Raw genomic sequence first — 25399 nt, 5'->3', positions numbered from 1 at the left:
GCTGTAGGTGATGAAAAGTGGTTGGATTCTGGATGTGTGTTAAAGACAGAACTGATGATATTTTCTGATTGATTGTATATATTTTGTGGAAGAGAAGAGTTGAGTATCATTCCAAAGCATTGGGTCTGGATAACTGGAAGGATGGAGGTGACATTTCCTGAGATAAGTTTATAAGAAAATATCAGGAGCTCAATTTTTAGCATAATAGATTGATATTTTCATTTAAAAAAATAAGTGGAGATTTTGGCAAGATAATTGAATATAGGAATGCAGAGATCAGCATCTAGGTCCGGACTACAGGTATGAATTTGGGGTTATCAATGTAGAGACAATATCTAAAGCCCTGAGACTGAAGGAGGTCATCAGGAAGGGACTATGGATACAAAATAGCAGAGGTTCAAAAACTGAGTCATGGGAGCCTCCAAAATTAAAAGGTCTAGAAGAAAAGGGACCAGCAGAGGAGATTGAGAAGGAGTGTGATAAGAGAAAAACTAGGAGAGTGTGGAGTTCTGCTAAGCCAAGTAAAGAAAGTGTTTCAACAAAGAACTGATCAAGTGTCAAATACTGCTGAGAAGGTGAGTAAGAAGAAGACTTGGAAGCACCCAGGGGAGTTAGCAACCTGGAGTCACTGAAAATATTGACTAGAGAAGTCTTGTTACAATATTGGGGATAGAAGTTTGACACGATGATTTCAAGGGAGGATAAGAGAGTGAATTTGAAGACAGTATATATAGAAAACGAAATGAAATTGACTGGAAAGTCAATTAATTTTGCTTTAAAAAAATCCACAAATTTGGCCAGAATAAGCTCATTACTAATTTAAAAGAGAAAAGTTTTGCTGAGAAGCACCAGACAGCTAGAGGTATGGAGGAAATGAGTAACCACCATGGATCATTCAATTAGAGAGCTTGGGCTAATTAAAGAAAGGGGAGTAAATGCATGGTAATTTGCGAGATCTAGGGGGAAAGCAAATGTGATTGTTTTAATCTGTTTAATCTATTAAATCTGTGAGGTAAAATGGAGAAGTAAGTGAATGGGGTTCTCGAAGGTTGGAAGTGATGTTTAAAAAAAAGCAAAGGTAAAAGAACTGACTTTAGGTAAGAAGTGAGTATTTCTCACTCAGAAATCATAGAGACAGATGAGAAGGTAACTGTACACCAGGGTTTCTCAGTCTCAGCACTATTGACATTTTGAGCTGGACAATTCTTTATTGAGAAGAAGGCTATTCTGTGCATTATAGGACATTTATCATCCCTTATCTCTACCCACTAGCCAACAGTAACACTGTCCCCCTGTCCTGACAGCCCCAAATGTCTCCAGACACTGCCTAATGTCCCCTGTGGGCAAAATCACCTTGGTTGAGAACCACTGATATAGAGATAAATTGAAGATGAGAGAATTTTACTGTGTGAGCTCTGAGTGCTATGAGAAATTGGAATGGTAACTACATATACATTATTAGAATGGGCTGGGTGATTAAAAGAAAAGAACTTCTGGAAAGAATTCTTAATAACAACAGACACTATGGTGGCTTTGTTCTATGTCAACTTAGCTCACTGAAACTGTGTTTGCCAGAATCCCCCTGCCTGTATAGTTCTAGATGTGTGGGGGCCAAAAGAGACATTTTACATGAGATTTGGAAGATGAAAGTGAAACAACCACCATATTCGTTCCACATTTGCAAGGCTGGTACAGGGCACAAGGCACTGTTGCAGGCACTGTTACAGCTCACACACATTGTCACTAATCTGCTGACTCACCTTGGAGTGAAGCAGCACCAGGCCACAACTGCTCCAGATACTGCTGGATCCTCCCTTGGTTTCCGTCACTCCTGTACTAGGTGCCTTCTTAGCTCTGTGAAGAAGGGTGCCAGCTGCCCCTGCAGTCATCCACCTCATTGAAGTTGGAGGCTTGGAAGCAGTGAGACCCGTATGGGTTCCATTTCATCTCTGAGGGCTCCAGCCCAGCCTTGCAGTTCCAGTTGGGGCTCACTCTTCCCCTACATCTTGTCCGTCTCTCTTCCTAACTGCCCATCCTGCTGACTTCAAGCTGCAGCATCCAACACAGAAGCAATAACTGTATGTAAACTCTTTAACATGAGCTCTCAATTGTCTAAGGTCAAATCCCTACAACAAATCCCACAGTCTATTCCATTTATTTACTACTGCCTATATGTCAGGTATAACAACACTATAAATTATGTTTTATTATCCTTATTTTATAAGTAAGGAAACTGAGACTCGGGAAGACACAGGAACTCCATCAAGTTCCCACATTTAGTAAGTGGCAGACATGGAGTTTGAACAGCATCCACCCTCCTTTAAAAGCCTCTTCCTTCCACCATACCAGTCTACAATGCTGTCAGGTAGCAGCTTTATGAAGTAAGGAAGAGTAGAAATTTTTTTAATTACTGACATTGGCCTATTGATAAATGACTCTATATGGTATTGTAATAATGGTGAGAAATGAATAAAAGCCCCTTTCAAGATAGCACTTAATGACGTTTTAGAGGTAGGAGGCACAAAACTTAAAGATAAAATTTACTTGCTCTTCACAGATATAGAATAAGAGTTTCAGTTTTCCATTTTCTATTACCGCATAATGCTTATGAGACACTAACATTTAGTGGCAGCAGATGTCCTGGAGGTTTAGAAGGGACTTTAATCAACCCATCAGCATTCAGTTTAATCAGGACTAGGAGAGAATGATCAGAAGTTTTATGACTATTATTTATGCCACGGTCAATGTCCTGGCTCTCTTTTCCTACCTCTCACCTCTAAGGCAGAGCTTCTAAGGCTTTCTCTTCCCAATTTATACTTGCAGTAACAACAGCAGCCATGTTATCAGTACACATGGACTGTGGCAATAGAATAAGACAGAACAAATCTTGCTTTTTACTTGCTAGTATTATTAAAAGCAGCAGCATAACCACAGAGGCATTGATGAAAATGTATTAGGTTCTCTGGGTGAACAATCTGATGTGTACATATCTCTGCGTCTGCTATAGCGTATCAAGTCCTGAGGTACAGGGATCAAATCTACAAATTACTTTCTAAAAAGGCAAGAATCACAGAATATCAACACTGGAAGGAATTTTTTTTCAGGTCACCTAATCCATTCCCATTCCAAATGGATGAATCCATTCTAAAACTAACCTAGTAGTCTTCATGTTCTTCTCCTATACTCCAAAATACTAGAGCATTAACCAGCTCAAAAGGGAGTCCATGTTATCCTCCAATAGCTAAAAGCTAGCATGCACTTCTTGCTTTAAGCGACACTGTGCTTGCCCATGATTATGACCCAAGGGTGTTAGAAGAGTCATTTTGCATCATCCAGATTATGTCTCCTCCACCTGGCCTGTGCCATATTTAATTTATTATTTAATGCATGCTCCATCGTTACAATAACAGCAATAATAATGAGATTGATATTAAAACAGCTACTTTCTAAACCAATTTGTTCCATCAGTAGAAGTTTTGTTAGGTTGATTATTAGAGGCATAAATGATTATTGCTTTTGCCATTTTTTTTTTCATTTTATACCTTAGTAGCACCATGGTTATATGAGCTCAAAAAAGGTAATAATTATTTTAATAATCATTTTGAAAAACCTCTTTTCCATGATTTCCACAGAAAATTATTCACTTGAACAAAGTTTTATTTTTAAAATTATAATAACTGTAGGATATGTGTTTTTTATCTTATAAAATAAAGTTAGTATTCAAGCCCACTTTAAGATCACAGTTTTATTATCTGAGAACAGGATAAAATTTTAAAATCGAATATCTTCATCAAAGCTTGGGACAATTTCTACAGAAATTGTCAATTAAATCTTGCACATTATCTTCAATTTTATATCAGTGCAAGATGGATTTTGATACATGCTATACCACTTTTAAGAGTTGAAGAAATCAAATCACAAATACCTCTTACTATTTTTGAGATCTCACAGCCATCTGCAAAAAATAGAAGGAAGGGCTTGTGATGGCCATTATTCTGCTTTGTACCTAGAGCACAGTCTCTCCAGGAATGCCTTATATTTCACCTCATCAGAGTCTGTCTCTGCTAAGGGAAAACAGATAGTGCAAATATTGACAATATGAATGACCTCAAGAAAAAAAATTACGGACATGGCCAACACATGTTAAAGCAAAGAGTTTATCAGGATTAAGAGCTGATCTATCAATTTCTCAATAACTAAATTATTATCTGTCCTCTAAATAAATCTGCTTCTAGGATGACTGCATTCTGATCAGTTATAGGTAAAATACGTTTAATAAGAAAACTGAGGAGAGATTGCTTCTTTCGGATAAAAGAGTGGAAGATCACAGAGGGAAAAGTCTAGAAATAATAGGAAGTAAAGTTTGATAATACAACTTTATATGGCAGTACTCTATGGAAAGAAATACAATTTCATAGAATTCAATAAATAGGTCTTTTAAATTAACTTATTTCTTAAAATTAAGCTGTGCTCTGGGTTTTTAAATCGAAACGAATATATTGTGGTAATTGGGGATATGAAAAAAAGTAAATTAACACTACTTGGAACATACTTAACGTGTCTGAATTGATTCCAATACCTGTTTGTGAGGGAACAATATTCTAGTAGATGAAAGTTGCAAATTATGTTTTAATAGGTTCATATACAATGATCGGCGAATTGTAGTACTGATTTTCTTCTGAATACTCCAATTTGCACTGTTTTCCTCCAATGATTTCTGCTTCAATGATTGTATATTGATCTTCACTATGTATTACTTTTCCTTAAATTAAATACTCTATTTGTAAGTTGCAGGGGAGGCAGGGCACACACATGAAGATTAATCCAAATTCCGGTGAAACTACCTGATATTTCATCCGTATGCTATTTCATTTTCAAAATAATTTCCATGATTTTTTTGCCTTGAACATTCAGGAATTGGCTACCCAATGCATTCGTATTTATTCACCTTGCTTTTCCTTCAGATTTGATCTTTATGTCTGCCTTGAGTCATTTCACGGCTAATTAATTTCTCTACCTTCCAAGTGAGAAGAAGAAAGAGAAAATAATGTAAGCTATTCAAGTAGTGTCAAAGAAGAAAAAAATAGAAAGAGACAAAACTCTTGCTCCAAATGTCAGTGCCAGCTGACCCCAGGCCCACCTCTTGCCTTCAGCACTGCCCACAGGTATGAAAAACCCTTGACATGCAGCTCTACCTCTGCCCGACTCAGAGATGGAGCCAATTCTGCCAAACCTGGCTGTATGTGTGGAGATAAACACACCAGCACCGTGCCTGTGAGGTTGCCAATAGTCTTGCTTGCCCAATACAAGAAAGCCTTGGGTATAGCATGCTTGCTGAGCATCCCCTCCATTCCCTCCAAATCAATCTCTTCTAAAGAATACAACTCTGCCTTCTTTTCCTGATTGATGATTTGTCTTCCCCGGAGGGTCTAGAGTCCTCCTCACTCTTGCTCTCAGGTGGATAGATTTCCACCAAGACACCCAGCCAGCTCCCCCTCCCACATTTGCCTGCTCCCTTCTCCCAGGGACTAGAATTTACACCTGTAACTTCACACATTGTTTCGGAGAAGACATACCCTTGGGAAATCTATTTGCACAATCCACTTACTATAAGTATTTCCACTACCTAGAGATCCTGACAAAGCAGCCCCGTGGAACACCGTAGCTGACTAGAACACTGTTCTCTTCAGTCCTTCCCTCAGGGACAATGTTTTGGAGACTTGGACACTTCATTGAAGGCAACTTGGCCTTCAGTTTGTGTTACTAATTACCCACCGCCCTTTCCTGGTTCTCTCTGCACTCTTCACCAGCCAACATTCAAAGTCCTATAGTAGCTTATCTATTTTAGGTTGATTTAATTTCATCTTTTTGTCACTGTTTATTTCTCCAGATAATCAAAATTTGTCAGCAATTATAGTAATAGCTGAGAACTGATATTAGGTTTCTCTATAGTAAGTTTCTTTTTAGCAAGGTTGATAGAATATGCAGTAAAACTGCACACAAAGTATTGATCCAGCCTCTCTATGGATCTGTGAATGCTTTGACAAATATGAAGAAGACCTAGAAGGATACCAACTAACTAAAAGAATTAGCCATGCATTGATGGTTTATTTGGCCTTCTGTTAAGGAACTTGGGGATCCAAAAATATGCATAAGGTCACTCTGTCTTAATCTATTACTGCATCCCTAGCATCTATCCCAGTACATTGCCATAGTGGGTTTCTATAAGCATTAGTTGAATAAATAAGTGAATGGATGGGGGCTGGCCTGGTGGCGTAGCAGTTAAGTTCACACGCTCCCCTTTGGCAGCCCAGGGTTTGCAGGTTTGGATCCCAGGTGTGGACGCACCACTTGTCAAGCCATGCTGTGGCAGCGTCCCATATAAAGTAGAGGAAGATGGGCACAGATGTTAACCAGGGCTTCCTCAGCAAAAAGAGGAGGATTGGCATTGGATGTTGGCTCAGGGCTAGTCTTCCTCACCAAAAGAAAAAAAAAAAGTGAATGGATGAATAGGACCTTGTGCCTGAATTTAATGTATCAAAAATAACTGAATAAGGGGCTGGCCTCATGGCATAGTGGTTAAGTGCACGTGCTCCGCTGCTGGTGGCCCGGGTTCGGATCCCGGGCGCACACCGATGCACCACTTGTGAGGCCATGCTGTGGCGGCATCCCATATAAAGTGGAGGAAGAGAGGCACAGATGTTAGCCCAGGGCCAGTCTTCCTCAGCAAAAAGAGGAGGATTGGCATGGATGTTAGCTCAGGGCTGATCTTCATCGCAAAAAAAAAAAAAAAAACCTGAATAAATATCAGAGAATAGTGCAAAAAGTAGTGAGGCGCTGACTATACAAGTACTATAAAAGTTAAAAGAAAAGAGAAAATCCAATAGCACGTAGTGAAGAAGTTGGAAAAGAGTACATAGAGGGGGCTGGCCCAGTGGTGTAGTGGCTAAGTTTGTGCACTGCCCGGGGTTTGCAGTTTAGAATCCCTGGTGCTGACGGACGCACCACTCATCAAGCCATGCTGTGGTAGCATCCCACATACAAAATGGAGGAAGATGGGCACAGATGTTACCTCAGGGTCAATCTTCCTCAGCAAAAAGAGGAAGATTGGCAACAGATGTTAGCCTAGGGCCAGTCTTCCTCACCAAAAAAAACGAGTACATAGAGAATTTAGAGCTAATTCAGCCTTAAATTTGGGGCCAAGTTTAGCATCAGGTAAAGAGAAAGTCATTCCTGGCACAGGGAACAGAATATGTGAATACCTGCAGGTGCATAAGAGCATGGACCAATCAGGAGAATAACTCTATTGGAGGGAGGATGTGAAGGAAATACAGTTAGATGGAAGGACTAGGGCTAGAACATGGAGACCATTAAAACTTGGGCTGGGAAGGGCTTGGAAAAGCACCAAGAAAGTTTGAGTGTGGTCAAATGAGATGTTTTTTGTATGTCAGGACATTAACTTCCTCTCCATTTCACTAAGTCTATTTTTCCAAAAGATGCATATTTCTTTCTCATGCTCTGTGTTAGACATAAGACCCAGGATAGGCAGGGGGCTAGAAATTTCGAGAGTTCATGGTAAATTGGGAAGAGAGAGCCACAATCAAGTTCAAGACACAGTAACTTGGGCAATGATATTGTCAAATGCTGGTTCCCCAAACTATCACCAAAGCATCTATTGATAAAAGAAGGCACAGTTAATTGTTTACCTTGGTAAGGGAGAACACTAGGTGAACAGAGTCTTAGTAATATCCCAGAGAGGGAAGGACAAAGTAGGGATATTTATTGAGACTTTGAAGTCTGGCTTAAGGCAGGTCTCTCAATGTGGAGGCTTGATTACAACTGGGCAGGAATCATGATGTAATAGTTTAGGATTAGTGGATACAGCAATGCAAGTCTTTGGAGACCAAGTGTTCAAAGAGTCTGGTGTAAAGTGTCCACGGATGCTTTCTATTAATGAGTTGATGCAACTCTCTGCAAGACCTTGGAAGGAAAAATAAAGTTATTTACAATCTGTATCTTCCTGGGAAAGAGTCTCATGAAATACTAAAGTTATGTTGAAGACAATGGAATAAAGAAGTCGTGTTAATGTAGAGAGTGACCCGCATAGATGGTTTCGATTCTCAATGTGCATGCGTGCAAAGAGCAGAGGAAGCAGAACTGAAGGAAGAGTAGCCAAAGTCTGCTAGGCTGACTCAGAAAAGTTTTCAAAGAAGAGGTGGCCTCTGCGATATGACCTAGAAAATAAGCAGGAGTTTGACCTGTGTACAAAAAAGAGACAGGATTCAAGAAAAGGTGTGAAAGAATGGGTCTGGTCTGAGGGACTATAGGTAGTTTCCACAAGCAGAAGGCTTTCACTATGGTTCTAAAATAGATATTGATGCACTTCTACTTTATTAATTTTAATGATTTAGAGTGTACTGTTGGGAATAAACTTTTTGCATAACTTAAGGATGATTTTTTTAAATTATTCCTGAAGCCACTTTTGTTTAAGTGACTTTTAAGATTAGCTTAAAAACAAATATGATATGGGGAGGCAAACTTAAAATCACGTGGGGTTTTTTCTTAATATATATTTTTTATGAACAAATTGCTAGAACACATAGAAACTCACTCCCACCTGGGGAGAATAAAAGAGAAAGGAAACATGGAGCTTCCAGCAGGGTTCATAGTTTCTCCGATGTAGTGTAATAGCATTCAAATCCTCCAGGAAAAGAAAGGAAATGTTCTATGCTACTGGAAGCCAGAGTTGAGACCCTTTATATCTCTTTCCTGCATGTCAGGGAATTTTTGATAAACTAACTTAGAAGTAAATCCAAATGGATTATGATTGCCATGCTGTATAATAGAAGAGATGGCCTGAAAGAAGATTTAATTGGAAAATAAATTTCAAAATCAAAAGAATGCTTTGGTGCAAGAACATCAGGAAGCCAATCAGCATTTGATGCTCTTTGTAGCCTCACCTAGAAAGCTGCATCTTATCCCTTTGGTACCCTTGTCTGATAAGGATCAGGGCACGTCCACCGGACCCTTCTATACATTGGTCAGACCCAGTCCTCCAGTCAGTGATGAGCACAGCTCAGATTCAACAAGCTGCAAGCTTGCTAACCCCACACCTGAGAGCCCAGACAGATTCAAAACAACCAGCTAATTAAACCTGGAGCACCAAGCTATCATCATCCGAGATTCATGGGCATCCAACAAGCAGAAGAACTAGCAACACGGCATTCGGCAACAGCTGTCACCTGCTATAATGTTCTTTAATTATCTTAAAATTTCTAAGAACTGACAAATGGGTGACAAAATGCAATTTTCTGTGTCAGGAAGCGAGAGACAAGCCTGTGTTACTTTGATGAGAGGAAATACTGTAAAATCATCTCTCTCAGCTCTTCTTACTGGGGAGGGAGGAATTTTATCACTCAGTTCTAGTCTGTAAACACACTCTTTACAGGACTCCTGGAGGGACATGTTTCCTTCTTTATAAAGATTGAATGAGAGAGGCCAGAACGTGCTTGGGCTGTGCCAAGCTGTCCCCCATGGGCTCAGCCCTCTTTCAAATTCAGCTCCAGCTCCAGTCCAAGCCCCACCGTGGTACTTATTTCCCATGGAGATGCTCTCCTGGGGTGGACCATTAGCAAAGATGGACCCAAGTTCCCTGGAATCATGTCATGCCTCTTGCCACAGATTTCTCCAGGGGCCTGTCCAAACTGTGACCTAATCCCTCTAGGTTGCAGTGATATTTATGATGATCTCCATAAGGATTTCCATTAGTCTCTAATTTCTGTTGATCATTACATTCTACTGAATGTGCATGATAACATCCTTTGTTCCTTTGGAGCAAGTTTACTTCTATCATTTACACAGTTTTGCCAGCCTTTATGGGTCAAAAATGTTCACAAGAACACAAAATAAATTGCAGAAACGTCACTGTGTAGTAAATAGCTCTTAACAACATCACATGTGGTTAGAAAACCACATCATGTGTATACTGTAGCAGGACACACATAAGCCAAGAGCGTTGCACTACTCATGGTCCCAGGACATAAAATAGAGAAAAATATGGGTGAGCTCACATTGGCTGAGAGTATAAGATAGCCCTTACAGCTTGAGGAAAACATATATTAACAGTGTGCTACAACAGATTGTTATATACAGTTAAAACTATGTGTGTGAGTAGTTTTCTTTTTAAATATTTGAGAGAGAAATAGCATAATCAATCAACATGCTAATGTCTGTTACCAGGCACCAACAATCTAAAAGGGTCACTAGTAATTCTCAAAACATACAGTATTTGTGACTTGTTCTTAAAATGTGGATAAATATATTAATGAACGTAGCAATGATTGCAAGCTCTGGTTACATTTTTGAACCATCTGAACAAAATTTTTATATTAAGATTTAAATTAGAGTGTGAATAGCTGATCAGTGAATATTCCTGCCCACTAATTATAGTATAACCATTTACATTTTGTATTTAACATTATTTTATGCAATTAGCACATTAATTTTTAATTTTTATTAATAGTTAAATTAGTCTGTTTTTGTGATCTCCAAGATATAAACTCTCTGGGGACAAGGCCAAGAACCGTTAAGTGGCTTTGTTCATGGTATTTTGATAATGTTAATATTGTCAACATTTGGTATTTGATAATTTTGATAATAGAGATAAGTCAACTGGTTTCTCCAAGGCCCTTTATTTTAAATGGCCATTTATTTTAAATTTAAATTCATTTATCTTTTCTTCTCTATTTTCAATCTCATTATCCATTCCATCAGTGCATCTCACCTTATCACTTCAGAGCCTACAGGTCCAGGCCTCTTAATGTCTGGGACGTGATTAGACCAGTTAATTGAAATGGCACCTGAAACAGACATGCCACTAATCTGAAGAGATAAGAGAAGATAATTATTTTCTCCAATCAGCTTCCACTGAAAACCCAGGGGAGGGCACGAAGTTGATCCAGAAGAAGATACAGCACCAATAAATAAATTAATTAAAACAAAAAAAAAAGAAAGGGGTGGAATCTATGGATTTCAAAGAGACTTAGAAAACATATCAACCAAGTGCAATACGTAGGTCGTTTAGGTCCTTATTCTACTGCCCCAGCTGTAAAAAGAAAGAAAGAAGGAAAGGGAAAAGGAAGACAGGAAAATTTATCCAAGGACTAGGCATTTTATTATATTAAATATTGTTAATAATTTAAGCATAATAGTGAAATTATTTTTCTATTTTATAGATACACACTGAAATAGTCATCAATTAAATGATATAATTTACTTAAAATTCTTCCAGTATGGAGTGGTATAGGATATGGGTGGGTTTATCTTTGAAACAAGATTATTGAACCTGGGTGATGAATATATGGTTGATCATCATACTCTTCTATCTTTATAGATATTTGAAATTTTTCAGAGTACAAAAATTGAAAATAAATAAAATACACAAGTTGGCTCGTGGTCTGGAACCATATATTTTTTATTGCAATGGGCTGATTAGATTCTGTTTAGAACTGAACAGGTTTATAGAAAATGCAATCTTTGGTACAGTCTAATTAATCCACCTGCCCCACTCATAAGAAAACGGATAAAATAAGACACTCACAGCTTTCCCCCAAGTAGTTCCTAGGCAATCTTGAAGGCTAGGTTTTCAACAGTCCGTGGCTGTAACAAGCAGTGTCAGTGTCCTACCTTTCCAGATGCCCCAGATGACTTCCCACTAGGTGTGTCTACAGCATGGTGCCTGAAGGCCCCTCTGCCTGCACACATGCAGGGCAGGCTGGAAGTGCTGAGGAACTAGCAGCCCAAGGACTAGTCCTCAACAAATGACTAGCAGGAGTTGTCTACATACCACAGCTTCAGAGACCGTTTACTAGAAAGTTCTGAAGTACGTGCTCTGCATTGTTTCCCAGAGAGTCCTTGTGGGATGATGCTCCAATAGCCCAGTGTGGCAGCTGGCCTAGGTGCTCCCCCTTTATTTGGTTCCCTTCGATCTGTCTCTCCCTGTATCATTACCCCAGTTTCCTACTAGCGTCACCTTTGCTCCCTAATTCCACATCTCAGGGTCTGCTTTGGGGAGAACCCAAACTAAGATAGAAAAACAAATACAAGCTATGGGCTATCCTTAAAAACAAATTTATTTAAAAATATTACTATGGGATAACAATAATAATGACAAAAATTAAAATATGCTAACATACTGAGTATTTACCATAGGCCATGCCATATGTGTATTATATATATATACATATTTATCTCACTTGATATTCATAGTTACCTTATTTTATAGATGAAAGAGATTAAATAACTTGACCAAGGTCATACAGCCAGTAAATAATGGAGTTGATAATAATATTCTTCCTATTTTGTTGTTAAAGTGAAGTTGTTTTGGGGGAGAATTTGGGGAAGGGTTGTGTATGTGTGTGTTGTAATATTCTCACCTGGAAAAATAAAATGTGTACTATAAGTCCTTCCCATTGAAAAAAATATGAAAACAACTAGGAAAAACTACTTTCACCACATCTTCTGAGAAGAAATAAGAGCAAATGAATAGTCCTTTTATCTGAATCCCCCCTCATCATATAATGATGCTAATTTTTTCTTCTAGAAAGAAATACTTTGAAAACAGAACGGAGAGGAAATGTACTCCAACAGGATAATTGCATCACTCCAGTGTTCCTTCCTACAGAGAAGAAAGCCTTCCTGAAATTAAAGATGCGGCCACTAACAGAGCACCATAGACAGTTCAAGATCAGATAACTCAAATCACCAAATCACTAGAGTAGAGCTGAACCTCAACATGCAGCTGGCTCTGAGATCCGCAAGTACTCCCAGCTGTCAGTCAAAGGACATTTCCCTTAAGAATAGAAATACCTGAAATGCAAATGATCAGTGATACTGGGGGAATTGTTTTGTAGCATATACCAAAAGAAGTAAATGCTATTCTAGATGCTGCCTGGCCCAGGGCATGTCCATCCTGGACAGCACTGAACTAAAATGATTTATTCTTAGATGCAGTTGCTCTCTGCTTTAAGAAAATCTCAGAGTAACACTCTTGTGAGCGGCTTTTTTTATTTGTAAAACTTATCAGGCAGTGGATGGTAATACATATAAAAATGTAAGTATGTTTATGTTTTAACTTGGAATTTCAATTCTGGGAACTAATTGAACAGAGATAACACAAATACATAAACGTGCATTTATAAGATTTTTTATTAAATCAATACTGTTTTGTTTTTTTTGCTGAGGAAGATTCGCCCTGAGCTAACATCTATGCCAATCATCCTCTATTTTGTATGTGAGTTTCCACCACATCCTGGCTGCCACTGAGTGGTATATGTCCACGCTCAGGAACCAAACTAGGCCAAAAAGCAGAACACGCCAAACTTAACCACTACGCCACAGGGCCAGCCCCTAAATCAATACTATTAATAGCACAAAACAAAAAGAAAGAACTAAACTAAATTGCATAGATAGAGTATTGACTAAATAAAGTCTTATATATACATAAAATGGAATCATAGGTATCCATCGTGAGGAAGGAATGACCTTATATAGCACAAGCATTCATCACTAGGCACAGAAAGTATGTTACCAGAGAACATGGTTAGTGTAAGCCATTTACATTCTAAACGTATAAGGAAATGTTTAGAAAGTTGCATAACAAATTGTTGATAGCTTTATCTCTGCAAGTGAGATTAAGTAAGCTTTCACTTCAGACTTTGTTAATTTTGTTATTTTATAAGTGTATATTTTTACACCACTTTTTTTAACACTTTTACAATCAAAAAATGAAGATATTTTGAAAACATAAAAAGACAAGATAACAAAAAAGAAACTTAGTTTACTTGTGATATTATTACCCTAATAAGGAGATTCTCTCCTTGACAAAATTATTCACCAAAAGATATCTTGAAGAATGAATTGTGTTGGTGCATTTACACTTAGTCACAGATTGTAGGCTCTTTGACTTGGGGTCCTACGAACAGAGAAATTCAAGAATGAAGTCTTAAAGGCTGCTGTCAACAGAAGACCCAATAGTAATAGGTGAAAAATGTCTCTAAATTTATAATATATCCCTGAAAATATTATAAATTGGAAAAAATAAATTTTCAAAACTCTTGCTTAAATCTGACTTATACAAGCCTATGTCTATAGCTGCTTAAAATAAGGTTCAAATGTATTTGTGCCAGCCCAGTTTCCTGCAGATCTCTTTGGAGTCCGAGTCACTGCTGTGCATCATCAGGGTGCATTACACCTTCATATACAGCAAAGAAGCACCACCAAAGAGCAAACGCAACAGATCTGAGTCCTAAGGAAGGAGGACAGAAGTCATAGGCAAAATGTAGATAAGTGTCATGCATGTTGACTTATGCTAGGGCCTTCTGGTTTTTTATTCTATTAATTCTATTTTATTATTTAATGCCCTTTTGCATAACCAAGAAGATATTTTTGTAGGTCTCTGGCACCCTCTTTTGGAGAATCTGATTATTTCAAAACTGAAATTTTCAATGAAATGGATTTCTGAGTATGTTATAGGCAAATTGAATCAGATACTTTTTTATTTATATTTATAAATTGAGAGACTTTACTTTTAGGGCAGTTTTAGATTTGCAGAAAAATCAAACAGATAATACAAATTTCCCATATACTCCCCTCCCTAACATAGTTTCCCCTATTGTTAACAACTTGCATTAATATGGTACATTTGTTAAAGTCAATGAAACAATATTAGTACATTATTATTAACTGAAATCCATAGCTTACAGTAAGGTTGTACATTTCTATGGATTTTGATAAATTTCATGTATCCACCATTACTGTATCACAGAGAATAGTTTCATTGTCTTAAAAATCCCTTGTGCTTCACATCTTCATCCATCCTCCCTGTCCCCCTAACCCTTGTAACCACTGATCTTTTTTACTGTCTCTATAGTTTTTTATGTCTCTATCGCTCTCCAGAACAATATATACTGGAATAACAAAATATGTGTCCTTTTCAGACTGTCTTCCTTCACTCAACCATATGCACTTAAGAGTCTTCCATATATTTTTGTGGTTTGATAGTTTATTTTTTTTGTCACTGAATAATATTCCATTGTGTGGATGTACCAAGGTTTGTTTATCCATTCCCTATTCATGAACACCTTGATTGCTTCCATTTTTTCCAGTTATGAATAAAACTGCTGTAACATTTATGTGCAGGGTTTTTTTCTGTGTGTTTGTGGACATAAGTTTTCAACTCATTTGAGTAAATACCAAGGAGTTTGATTGCTGGAGCATATGGTAAGACTATGTTTAGCTTTGTAAGAAAGTGCCAAACTGTCTTCCAAAGACTGTACCATTTTGCATTCCCACCAGCGATGAAAGAGAGTTCCTGTTGTTCTACATCTTCACCAGCTTTTGGTACCGTGAGTTTTTTGGATTTTAACGATGCATATTTGGGATAAATCCTACTTGGTCATGATGTAAAATTTTTTATTCATTGTTGGATTCAATTTGCTAATATTTTCTTGAGGACTTTTGCATGTATGTTTGGAAGAGAAATTGGTCTGTTGTTTTCCTTTCCTACAATATCTTTATCTGCTTTGGGGGGTTAGTGTAATGATAGCCTCATAGGATGTGTTAGAAAGCGTTTCCTCTTCTTCTATTTTTTGGAAAAGTTTGTAAAGAATTGGTTTCGTTTCTTCCTTAAATGTTTGGTAAAATTCACCAGTGAAATCATCTAGAATTAACGCTTTCATTTTTGGAATTTTATTAAATAGTGATTTAAAATCGTTTATAGATATACCCCTATTCAGATGATCTATTTCTTCTTGTTTGAGTTTTGGTAGTTTCTTTCTAATTGGTTCATTTTATCTAAGTCATCAAATTTGTGGGCATAGAGTTGTATATAATATTTATTTATTATCCTTTTATTTTCTATGAGATCAGTAGAAATCACTTCTATCAGTTTTTTATTTCATGTATTTTGTTGCTCTAATGTTAGAAACATGCATATTAAGGACTGTTATGACTTCCTGGAGAACTGATCCTGTCTGACCCTGACTTCTCTTTATCCCTGATAAGTTTCCTTGTTCTGAAGTCTGCTTTGCCTAAAATTAAAATAGTTACTCCAGTTTTGTTTTGATTGATGTTAGCATTCTACATCCCTTTACCCTTCATCTATCTGTGTCTTTATATCTAAAATGGCTTATAGATAATATATAGTTGAGCCTTGTTTTTTTAATCCACTTTGACAGTCCCTGTCTTTTAACTGGTGTATTTAGACCATTCACATTTAAAGTGATTATTGATACAGTTGGATTAAAATCTACGATATTTGTAATTGTTTTCTATTTGTTGCACTGTATCTTTTTACTTTGTTTTAATGGTCCCCTCTTTTTCTGCCTCTCTGGTTTAAAGTGAGCTTTTATATGATTCCATTTTATCTGCCCTCTTAACATATTAGTTACACTTCTTTTTAAATTTTTTTCCTCGTTGCCCTAAAATTTGCAATATTCCTTTACAACTAATATAAATCTACTTTCAAATAACACTATACTCCTTCTTGGGTACTGCAGGTATCTGGTAACAGAATACCACCAATTCCTCTCTTCCATCCCTTATAAGATTACTGTCACTCATTTCACTTATCCCTGCCTACAATTACCCAATGTTGCTATTACATGAATGGATAGTTAGCTATTAGATCAAGTAAGAATAATAAAAATAAAAGATCCTATTTCATCTTCATATATTCCTTCTCTGATCCTCTTCCCCCTTTTATGTATATCTTAGTTTCTTTTTTTCTTTTAGAATTTTCTTTCATTTTTTTTTTTCTTTTTCTTTTTGCTTTGGTGAGGAAGATTGTCCCTGAGCTAACATCTGTGCCAAGCTTCCTCTATTTTGTATATGGGAGGCCACCACAGCATGGCCTCATGAGCGGCATGTAGATCTGTGCCCAGGATCCAAACCCACAAACCCTGGGCCACCAAAGTGGAAAGTGTGAACTTAACCACTATGCTACCTGGCCGGCCCCTATCTGAGTTTCTGACCTACATCATATTCCTTCTCTGAAGAACTTCCTTTTTGACATATCTTGTAAGGCAGGTCTACTGTTGACAATTTTCCTCTGTTTTCTTTTTTTTTTTTTTTATTTTATTTATTTATTTATTTATTTTCCCCCAAAGCCCCAGTACATAGTTGTATGTCATAGTTGCATATCCTTCTAGTTGCTGTATGTGGGACGCAGCCTCAACATGGCCATAGAAGTGATGCATTGGTGCGCGCCCGGGATCCGAACCCGGGCCGCCAGCAGCGGAGCGCACACACTTAACCGCTAAGCCACAAGGCTGGCCCACCTCCTCTGTTTTCTTTGTCTGAGAAAATCTTTATTTCTCTTTCACTTTTGAAGGATGATTTTTCTGAATACAGAATTCTAGGTTGGTGGGTATTTTTTCTTTAAACATTTCACTACACTCTCTTGTTCACATGGTTTCTGACAAGGAGTCCAATGTAACTCTCATATGGGTTCCTCTGTAGATAAGTCTCCCCACCCTCTCAACTTCTTTCTCTTTGTCTTTGGTTTTCTGAGTTTATATATGATATGCATAGGTGTAGATTTTTTGCTATTTATCCTGCTTGGCATTATGTGAGGTTCTTGGTTCCATCATTTGGTGCCTGTCATTAATTTGGAAATTTTTCAGCATTATTACTTCAAATACTTCTGCTCCTCTCTCTCTTTCTTTTCCATCTGTTATTCCCATTATGTGTGTGCTACACCATTTGCAACTGTCCCACAGTCCTTGGATATTCTGCTCCATTTTCTCATGCTTTTTTCAGTTTGGGAAGAGAGAGTATGTTGTTCGCTTTGATAGTATCCTATTCATTTTTTATGAAAAAAATTGATTCATAGATTTCAAATTCATAGTCCTAACCCCAGTATCTCAGAATGTGACTATACTTGGAGATAGGGTCTTTAAAGAGGTAATTAAGTTAAAATGAGGTCATTATGGTGGGGCCTAATCCATATGACTGATGTCCTTATAAGCAGAGAAAATTAGGACACAGACAGTTACAGAGGGAAAGCAATGTAAAGACACATGGAGAAGATGGTCATGTACAAGACAAGGAGAGAAGCTTTGGAAGAAAGCAACTCTGTAGACAGTTTTATCTGAGTTTTAGCCTCCAGAATTGTGATAAAATAAATTTCTGTTATTTAAGCCATCTATTCTGTGGTACTTTGTATGGCTGCCGTAGCCAACTAATACAAACACAAATCAGAGAACATGCCTGAGGACCTTAAAAACAAGTGCTTCCAATGTACATTCATATGACTACATTTCAGCATAAAACTTTCATTTTGAAACCATTGTTTTCTCTTTGACTATGCAGAAGCCATTCTTGAGGTCATCTGATGTGGCAATGAACAGCGAATGTTAGACAGAAATGTGTCTGCTACCACACAGGTTTCACGTAGCTCAAACTGCTGGCTGCTTCTTGGAGACTAGGAATTTTTATAATCCCCAAATAATACCAAGGTTAAAACCAAGTCCATGAGAATAGCTGTGGGACCATGCAGGGGCTTTACGTAATTTCATCACTGTCAAAGTCTCACAGGGACTGGCCCACATGCCCAAGCAAAAACAGATATCATGTATAGAAGCTTGGGTGATTAGACTCAGGAAAATTGCAAATAAGGATTTGTACAGCATATTTCTGTTAGAGTTCTAACCTGCAGTCAGAAGACTTCAATTCTCCTTAAGGCTTGACTACCAACTAGAAGAAGAAGCTAGGCAATTCACTTCACTTTCTCAAGTGTGAAACAAAAAGATCAATCCATTAGCCAATCTCTAAGGGTGTTAACGGCTCCCAAAATTTATAAATAATAGAAATACAAGAGGATAATATCTAATGAGAAACTCTGTGATGATGGACTCAAAAGAAGCTTGAGTCAACATTTCCATAGCATCCACATGACTGGACAGGTCTGTATGAAGAAATCAAAGACAAAGCGCTCATCCCACTGTAATATAAGACACACAATTGAGGTGATATCAGTGAAAATGTCAGAATAAGCACCTCTGAAAATTTACCCCCTCATAAAAGCAAAGGAAAAAAACTGGCAAAAATTGTCAGAATTAACTTTTTCAGAGCTCTGGATGTTAACCAAAGACTTTTAGTAACCGAAGGAGCATTTATTCAAGAAAAAAAATGGCTAAATAGTCATAAAAGCAGCAAGATTCATGGTGTTTTAATTTACATCAGTACACCCTCCACTGCCCATCTCACTAGTAGACTTGGAAACCTATAGTCCACATTCCTGGTGCCAGAGAGAGCAAAGGACACCATCAAGAAATACAATCCACAGAATGGAAGAAGATATCTGCAAGTCATATATCTAGTAAGGCTATAATATCCAGAATAGGGCCAGCCCCGTGGCTTAGCAGTTAAAGTTAAGTGCACACGCTCCGCTACTGGCGGCCCGGGTTAGGATCCCGGGCGTGCACCGACGCACTGCTTCTCCGGCCATGCTGAGGCCGTGTCCCACATACAGCAACTAGAAGGATGTGCAACTATGACATACAACTATCTACTGGGGCTTTGGGGAAAAAAAGGAGGAGGATTGGCAATAGATGTTAGCTCAGAGCCAGTCTTCCTCAGCAAAAAGAGGAGGATTAGCATGGATGTTAGCTCAGGGCTGATCTTCCTCACAAAATAAATACATAAATAAATAAAACTGTTTAAAAAAAATCCAGAATATATAAAGAACTCTCACAATTCATAATAAAAAGACAAATAACCTAAATAAAAACAGAAAATGTTCAAATAGACATTTCTATAGATAGAGAGATAGAGAGAGAGATAGATGATAGATAGATAGATAGATAGATAGATAGATAGATAGATAGATGGATGTTAGAGCAAATAAGAACATGAGAAGGTGCTCAACATCGTTCATTAGGGAAATGAAAATCAAAACCACAATGAGATACCACTTCACATTCACTAAAATGTCTATAATTTTTAAAAATGGAAAATAACAAGCTTTGACAAGGACGTAGAGAAATGGGAATACATTGCTCATATATTGCTGATGGGGATGGAAAACTGCACAGTTGCTGTGGGAAACAGTTTGGCTATTCCTCAAAAAGTTAAACAGAGTTACCATATAACTCTGCAATTCTACTCCTAGGTATATACTCAAGAGAAATGAAAACATATGTTCACACACAAACTTGTACACAAATGTTCATAGCAGCATTATTCATAATAGCCAAAAAGTGGAAACAAAGCACAAGTTCATCAACTTACGAATGGATAAACAAATAGCTATACAACGGAATATGATTCATCCATAAACAGGAATGAAGTACTGATACTTGCTGCAACATGGATGAATCTTGAAAAGTTTTTGCTAAGTAGTCAGACACAAAAGGGCACACATTGTATGACTCAGTTTATGTGAAATGTCAAGAATAGGCAAATCTATACAGACAGAAAGTACATTAGCGGTTTTATCTTTTTTGATTAATGAAATATTCTGGAATTAGTTGTGGTAGTTGCACAACCTTGTGAATGTACTCAAAACCACTGAAATGTACATTTTAAAATGATGAATTTTATGGTATGTTAATTATGTCTCAACACCAACAAGAAAAAAACCACATGCAATTAAACCAAACATTGCTACTGATTCTGAAAGCTGGGTCTTAAGCACAGAGTAAACAAGCCACATCAATAAGAACGAATAGAACACCAGCACTGTGGCTTCTCTGATTTTGACACACATTCTCAATCTTGCAAAAGTCCAATAGTGTTGCCAATAGAACATTTTCATTTTAAGCTTCATAATAAGCTGGCCCATTGTTGTCATCATTCCTTGCCTGACGTGATTTTATTTTATTTCCACAACATAGAAAATTTTGATAGATCACAGTAATTTCAATCCATGAGGATCTTTCAACTGTAGGAATGAATTAGAAAGATATTTTTATATTGCCTACTTGAGATAACAGGTCCTAGCACCATGCTTCAGGCAAAATACATCAAAAGAATGAACCGAAGTTTAAGTTTTCTTTTAGATCTCAATTTTTATAACATCGCAAAAATTCTTGCCTAAAAGCAATCCAAATTATTCAACTGCAAGATGTTCTATATTCACCTCATTCAGCCTGAGGGAAAAAACAGTCAGTAGTTGGAGACACTTCTAAGGTTGAGGCACTTCATCTTCTTGTTATGCCCTTCTAAGTCACCAACCCCTGAATACGACACCAGTACCCTCTGAGAGAAAAGGCAAGTAAAAGCTTTTTGAAAAGCTTTCTACTATGTTGTGTTTACAAAGGTAATTTTCACGTGAAAAGAAGCAATAAGAAATTCAAGTGATGAAATCTAAATATCGTGTCCAAAAATTATTACCATTTTATCCTACCCAAATCAGCCAATTAAATTTAACTCTCTTTCTAAATTAGTGTTGGATAGCACTTAATCCCAATTTGATTAAAAAAAAATTACTTTGTGTATATACTTGTTTCCGTGAATAAAGTTTCTTGCTGTGATTCTGAATCTTAGGGAGTGAAAGGGCTACGGAGCTCTTTGCCTTGAATGCTGTTTATTGTGGAGCAGTGTTTGTACTCAGTTTAAGGTGGCTCTATGAGGACCTTTACCCAAAGGCATTTATTTACTGAACTACCCAGAGATCCTCATTATAAGATGATCTCAAATATACAGGAATCCACTGATGTATCATCCAGGAGCAACTTTGATGATGAGTTTATATTTAATCAGGTCCTTCTTAGCTTTGGTCTGTTCTGTGCAGGGCCTGGCCTTTGACACACACACAGAGCCCACTGGGGTTGTGTGACACTGTGGTTCTGCTTAACAAGTGCTTCCTTTTTAGTATTTATTGAGATAGAATTGATATACCAAAAAATCACACATATTCAATGTACCCGTCTTGATGAGTTCGGACATACGCAAACACCCATGATACCATGAGCACGACCAAGGTGGTAACATATCCCACACCTCCAAAAATGTCCTTGTGTTCTCTTGTGGGGGTTTTGTTTGGTTGGTTGGTTGGTTTCGGGGGTTAGAACACTTAATATGAGATCTAACCTCATATTTTAAACTGCACAATACGATACTGTTAACTATCGGTACTACGTTGAACAAATGCATTATGATATTGATGATGATGACAATGGACATCACATCAGGTACTATTACACATGTTCATTTATTCACGTCATCAATGATTTTCTATTGATCACTCAATTTGTTCCGGGTCCTGTCTTGGCACTGGCGACAGGAGGATGAACAAGAATGACAAGGCCCTTGACCTCGTGTAATTTTACATGTTAGTGAGGAGAGAGAGAAAATAAACATAGCATAGGTGAGCGACATCATTTCAAATACTGGTAAGTGCTAGGGAGAAAATGCAGCTGAATAATGAGATAGGAAGTGACAGGGCAGGACAATTTACAAATGTTCACTAAAGTGCACAGAGAGAGGGAGAAGTCCTGCACCTACAGAGACCAGCGGAGCTATACTGAGAACGCTGTGGGCACATGAAATAGTCCAGGAATAGATGTTTGAAGGTCAGGAAAGGAATCAGTGTACCAATAAAAATGTTCAACCACATCAGGTTAAATCTGGGGTCTGCTTTAAAAAGTTACCCATTGGATAGAACAACTGTTATACACGTGGTAGCTCTATCCTGTTTCAGCTTAAAAAGTGCTCTTCTAAAGACTGGCCACAAATCTGATATTTTGCAATGAAGAAAGCATATTTTCAACTTTGTCTGGAATACAGAATTCAACAACTGTGAATCCTGAAATATCTCACTGAACTACTGATATCACTATCACACTCAGAAGTAAGAAAAGGGATGCAATTTTCTGATCAACAAATTAACAGGGACAAAATGCAATTTGGGAGAAAAAAATTAGCTGCAAATGGTCTAGGTATAAATTATTTATAACCATTACTTTGAAGACATCTATTTTAATACTTCACATGATACTAATTAAGAGAAAAATCTTCTCTGAATTTATGTAATATCTTTCATGTAGTCAAGGCAATTTGTAAATAGTAACTTATAAATTCCTACAGTAAATGTATCCGCAAAAATGAGGCAGAAGGTTGATGCTCCTTGCGACACTTGGGAAACTCAACATCTTGAGTGAAATAGCCATATTCATTTGAAGGACCAATGCTTAGGCAAAGAAAGAGAGAGATGGATGCTAACTCAAGTCTTCTCATACAGTGTCTACACCACCACAGCCAATATCATAGGTCAAATATTCCAGCTTATCTTTGTTCCTTGTCCTAGTCCATTCCTCATCTGTCATTTTGGTTTTGCTCTTAGACTTTTCTCAGATTGCACATTTGTGATCCTGAGTTTATAATACTACTAACAACAGCTAGGTGTGCTCTCCCTGAGGACAGCTCCTCTCTCCCCATCCTGTTCTGTCTCTTGTCCATACTCTCCTCTTACTTGCCTCACCTGTCTCAATGTAGTTTCTCCTGCCACCCTCATTCACCTGTCCTCTAATCTCCTGTTCACATTCTCTCCCCAGCTCCATCCCACTCACTTGTACTCCATCTCCAGGACTCAGGTGAGATGTCAACGTTTCAGGAATTCATCCTTACCTTCCCAGCCTGGGGTGGGACTCCCCATATGTGCCCCATAGAGTTCTGCCCCTGCAGTGTAAGGCCCTCAGCTTATCTGGCTCTCCTACCAGACCACAGGATTCCAGAGGCCAGGGGCAGGCTGCATGTTTTCAGACACACAATAGGCTCCTGATAAAGGTTTATTGTCGAATAAAAAGACTCAATAATTTATGGAACATTCCCACATGCAGTCAACTCACAAGTACCTAAAGGTATCAACACAGAGGCCAATTTAAATAGATTTGAATTTCCAAATCGCAAGTGGATTTCACTTTGGACCATATGTGTGTACCTGCACTTGCATGCTGTGTGTCAGATCTTCTAGACACTTACAACCACCCTTGCTGCCTGAGGCTTTGCTCCATCAATATCTCCTTCTTACGTCTTCATATACCTCTCTTCTACCTGTTTCTTCTTATCAATTCTGAAATATGTCCCAAAAAACACCCTAAATTCTGTAGCCCCTCAAGTCCCACCATTTCTTCTTCCTTTTCTTAACTATGAGCCTTCAAGAAGGAGTAGATTACTCTTGCTGTCAGGGCCAGCTTTTCCTGACCAAGAAACTAAAATCTTTCAACGAGAAGACACAATCTAAGCCAGTCCTGAGCCAATGAGCACCAAGCCTGGCCTATCCTCACGGATGTGGGATGAGAAAAGTGTTGTTGTCTTACATGGTTGAAAACCTATTTAATATCTGGCTTGATAGAAAACAGCTGGATTCTCTATCTGCTTCTGCATTCCTTGTGTTGCAATATCACACATCATGTGGTTTCTGGAATACTCCTTTGTATATTCATGGTAGAATGAGAGTCAAAAGGGCAAGTAACAATCTCAGTGTTATTACTGAAATAGAGTTGATGTCACGGAGTCCCTGAAAGGATTGTGAGATCCCTCAGGGGTCCCTGGCCACACTTGGAGGACTGCTAATCTGGACGATTAAACATCACGCCAGTGCTAAACATTTTCTCAGCCATTCAAAAGGGGCACATCATTTCCTGATCCTCGTCACTAGCCACTAGGAAGGTTCATAGCAGTTGAGGCGTCTTGTCCTTTCTAAGGTATTGGCCTGAGAATCAGTTGCGAAGTTTTCTTTCTGAGATAATTCTAATCCGTATTCACTTGTAATACCAGAACTTTTTAGAACATAATTATTTTTAATGTCTCTGCTTTGTTAATTTATAAGAAACTGAAATAAAATATGTGTTTTTTGAACTAGACTGTAGTTATTTATCTCAATCTTAATTGGTTTCTGCTCTAATTCTTTATCAACAGACAAGAAGCTCATGTTTGGTCTCTGTGTGTTGGGCTCCCACCTATACTCTGCAGTCTCTCCATGCTGCAGTCACAGCCATCCAACCTGGGGGTGTGCAAAGAGGTCCTTGTATCCCAAGGTGTGCAGAATGGTCCATGGGAGACAAATAGAATAGTATATCTCCAAATTAGCCTTTGTTTTATACTAATAAATAAGAAAGAAATTAGACCTCCAATGTTTCCTTAGGAGAGTAATCTTAGTTTATATGTGAATGGTCATGCAGCATGTGCAGTATGTCAGGTGTCTCGAGGAAACAGTGGAAGTTCACTGAGATGTTCACATTTTTTGAAGTGAACAAGAGAACACCAAGACTAAAATGTCTTCTATTCCGCTTAAATTAGCTCCATTGTGACATTAAACAGTGATCTAATCAGACGTGACATACAATCTGCAAAAACTTCAAAATTGTCAATGCTATTTCGTTATTACCACAAGCTT

The sequence above is a fragment of the Diceros bicornis genome, chromosome 32 (assembly GCF_020826845.1).
Source record: "Diceros bicornis minor isolate mBicDic1 chromosome 32, mDicBic1.mat.cur, whole genome shotgun sequence".
Classification (NCBI taxonomy): Eukaryota; Metazoa; Chordata; class Mammalia; order Perissodactyla; family Rhinocerotidae; genus Diceros; species Diceros bicornis.
Note: the sequence above shows the minus strand (reverse complement) of the source record.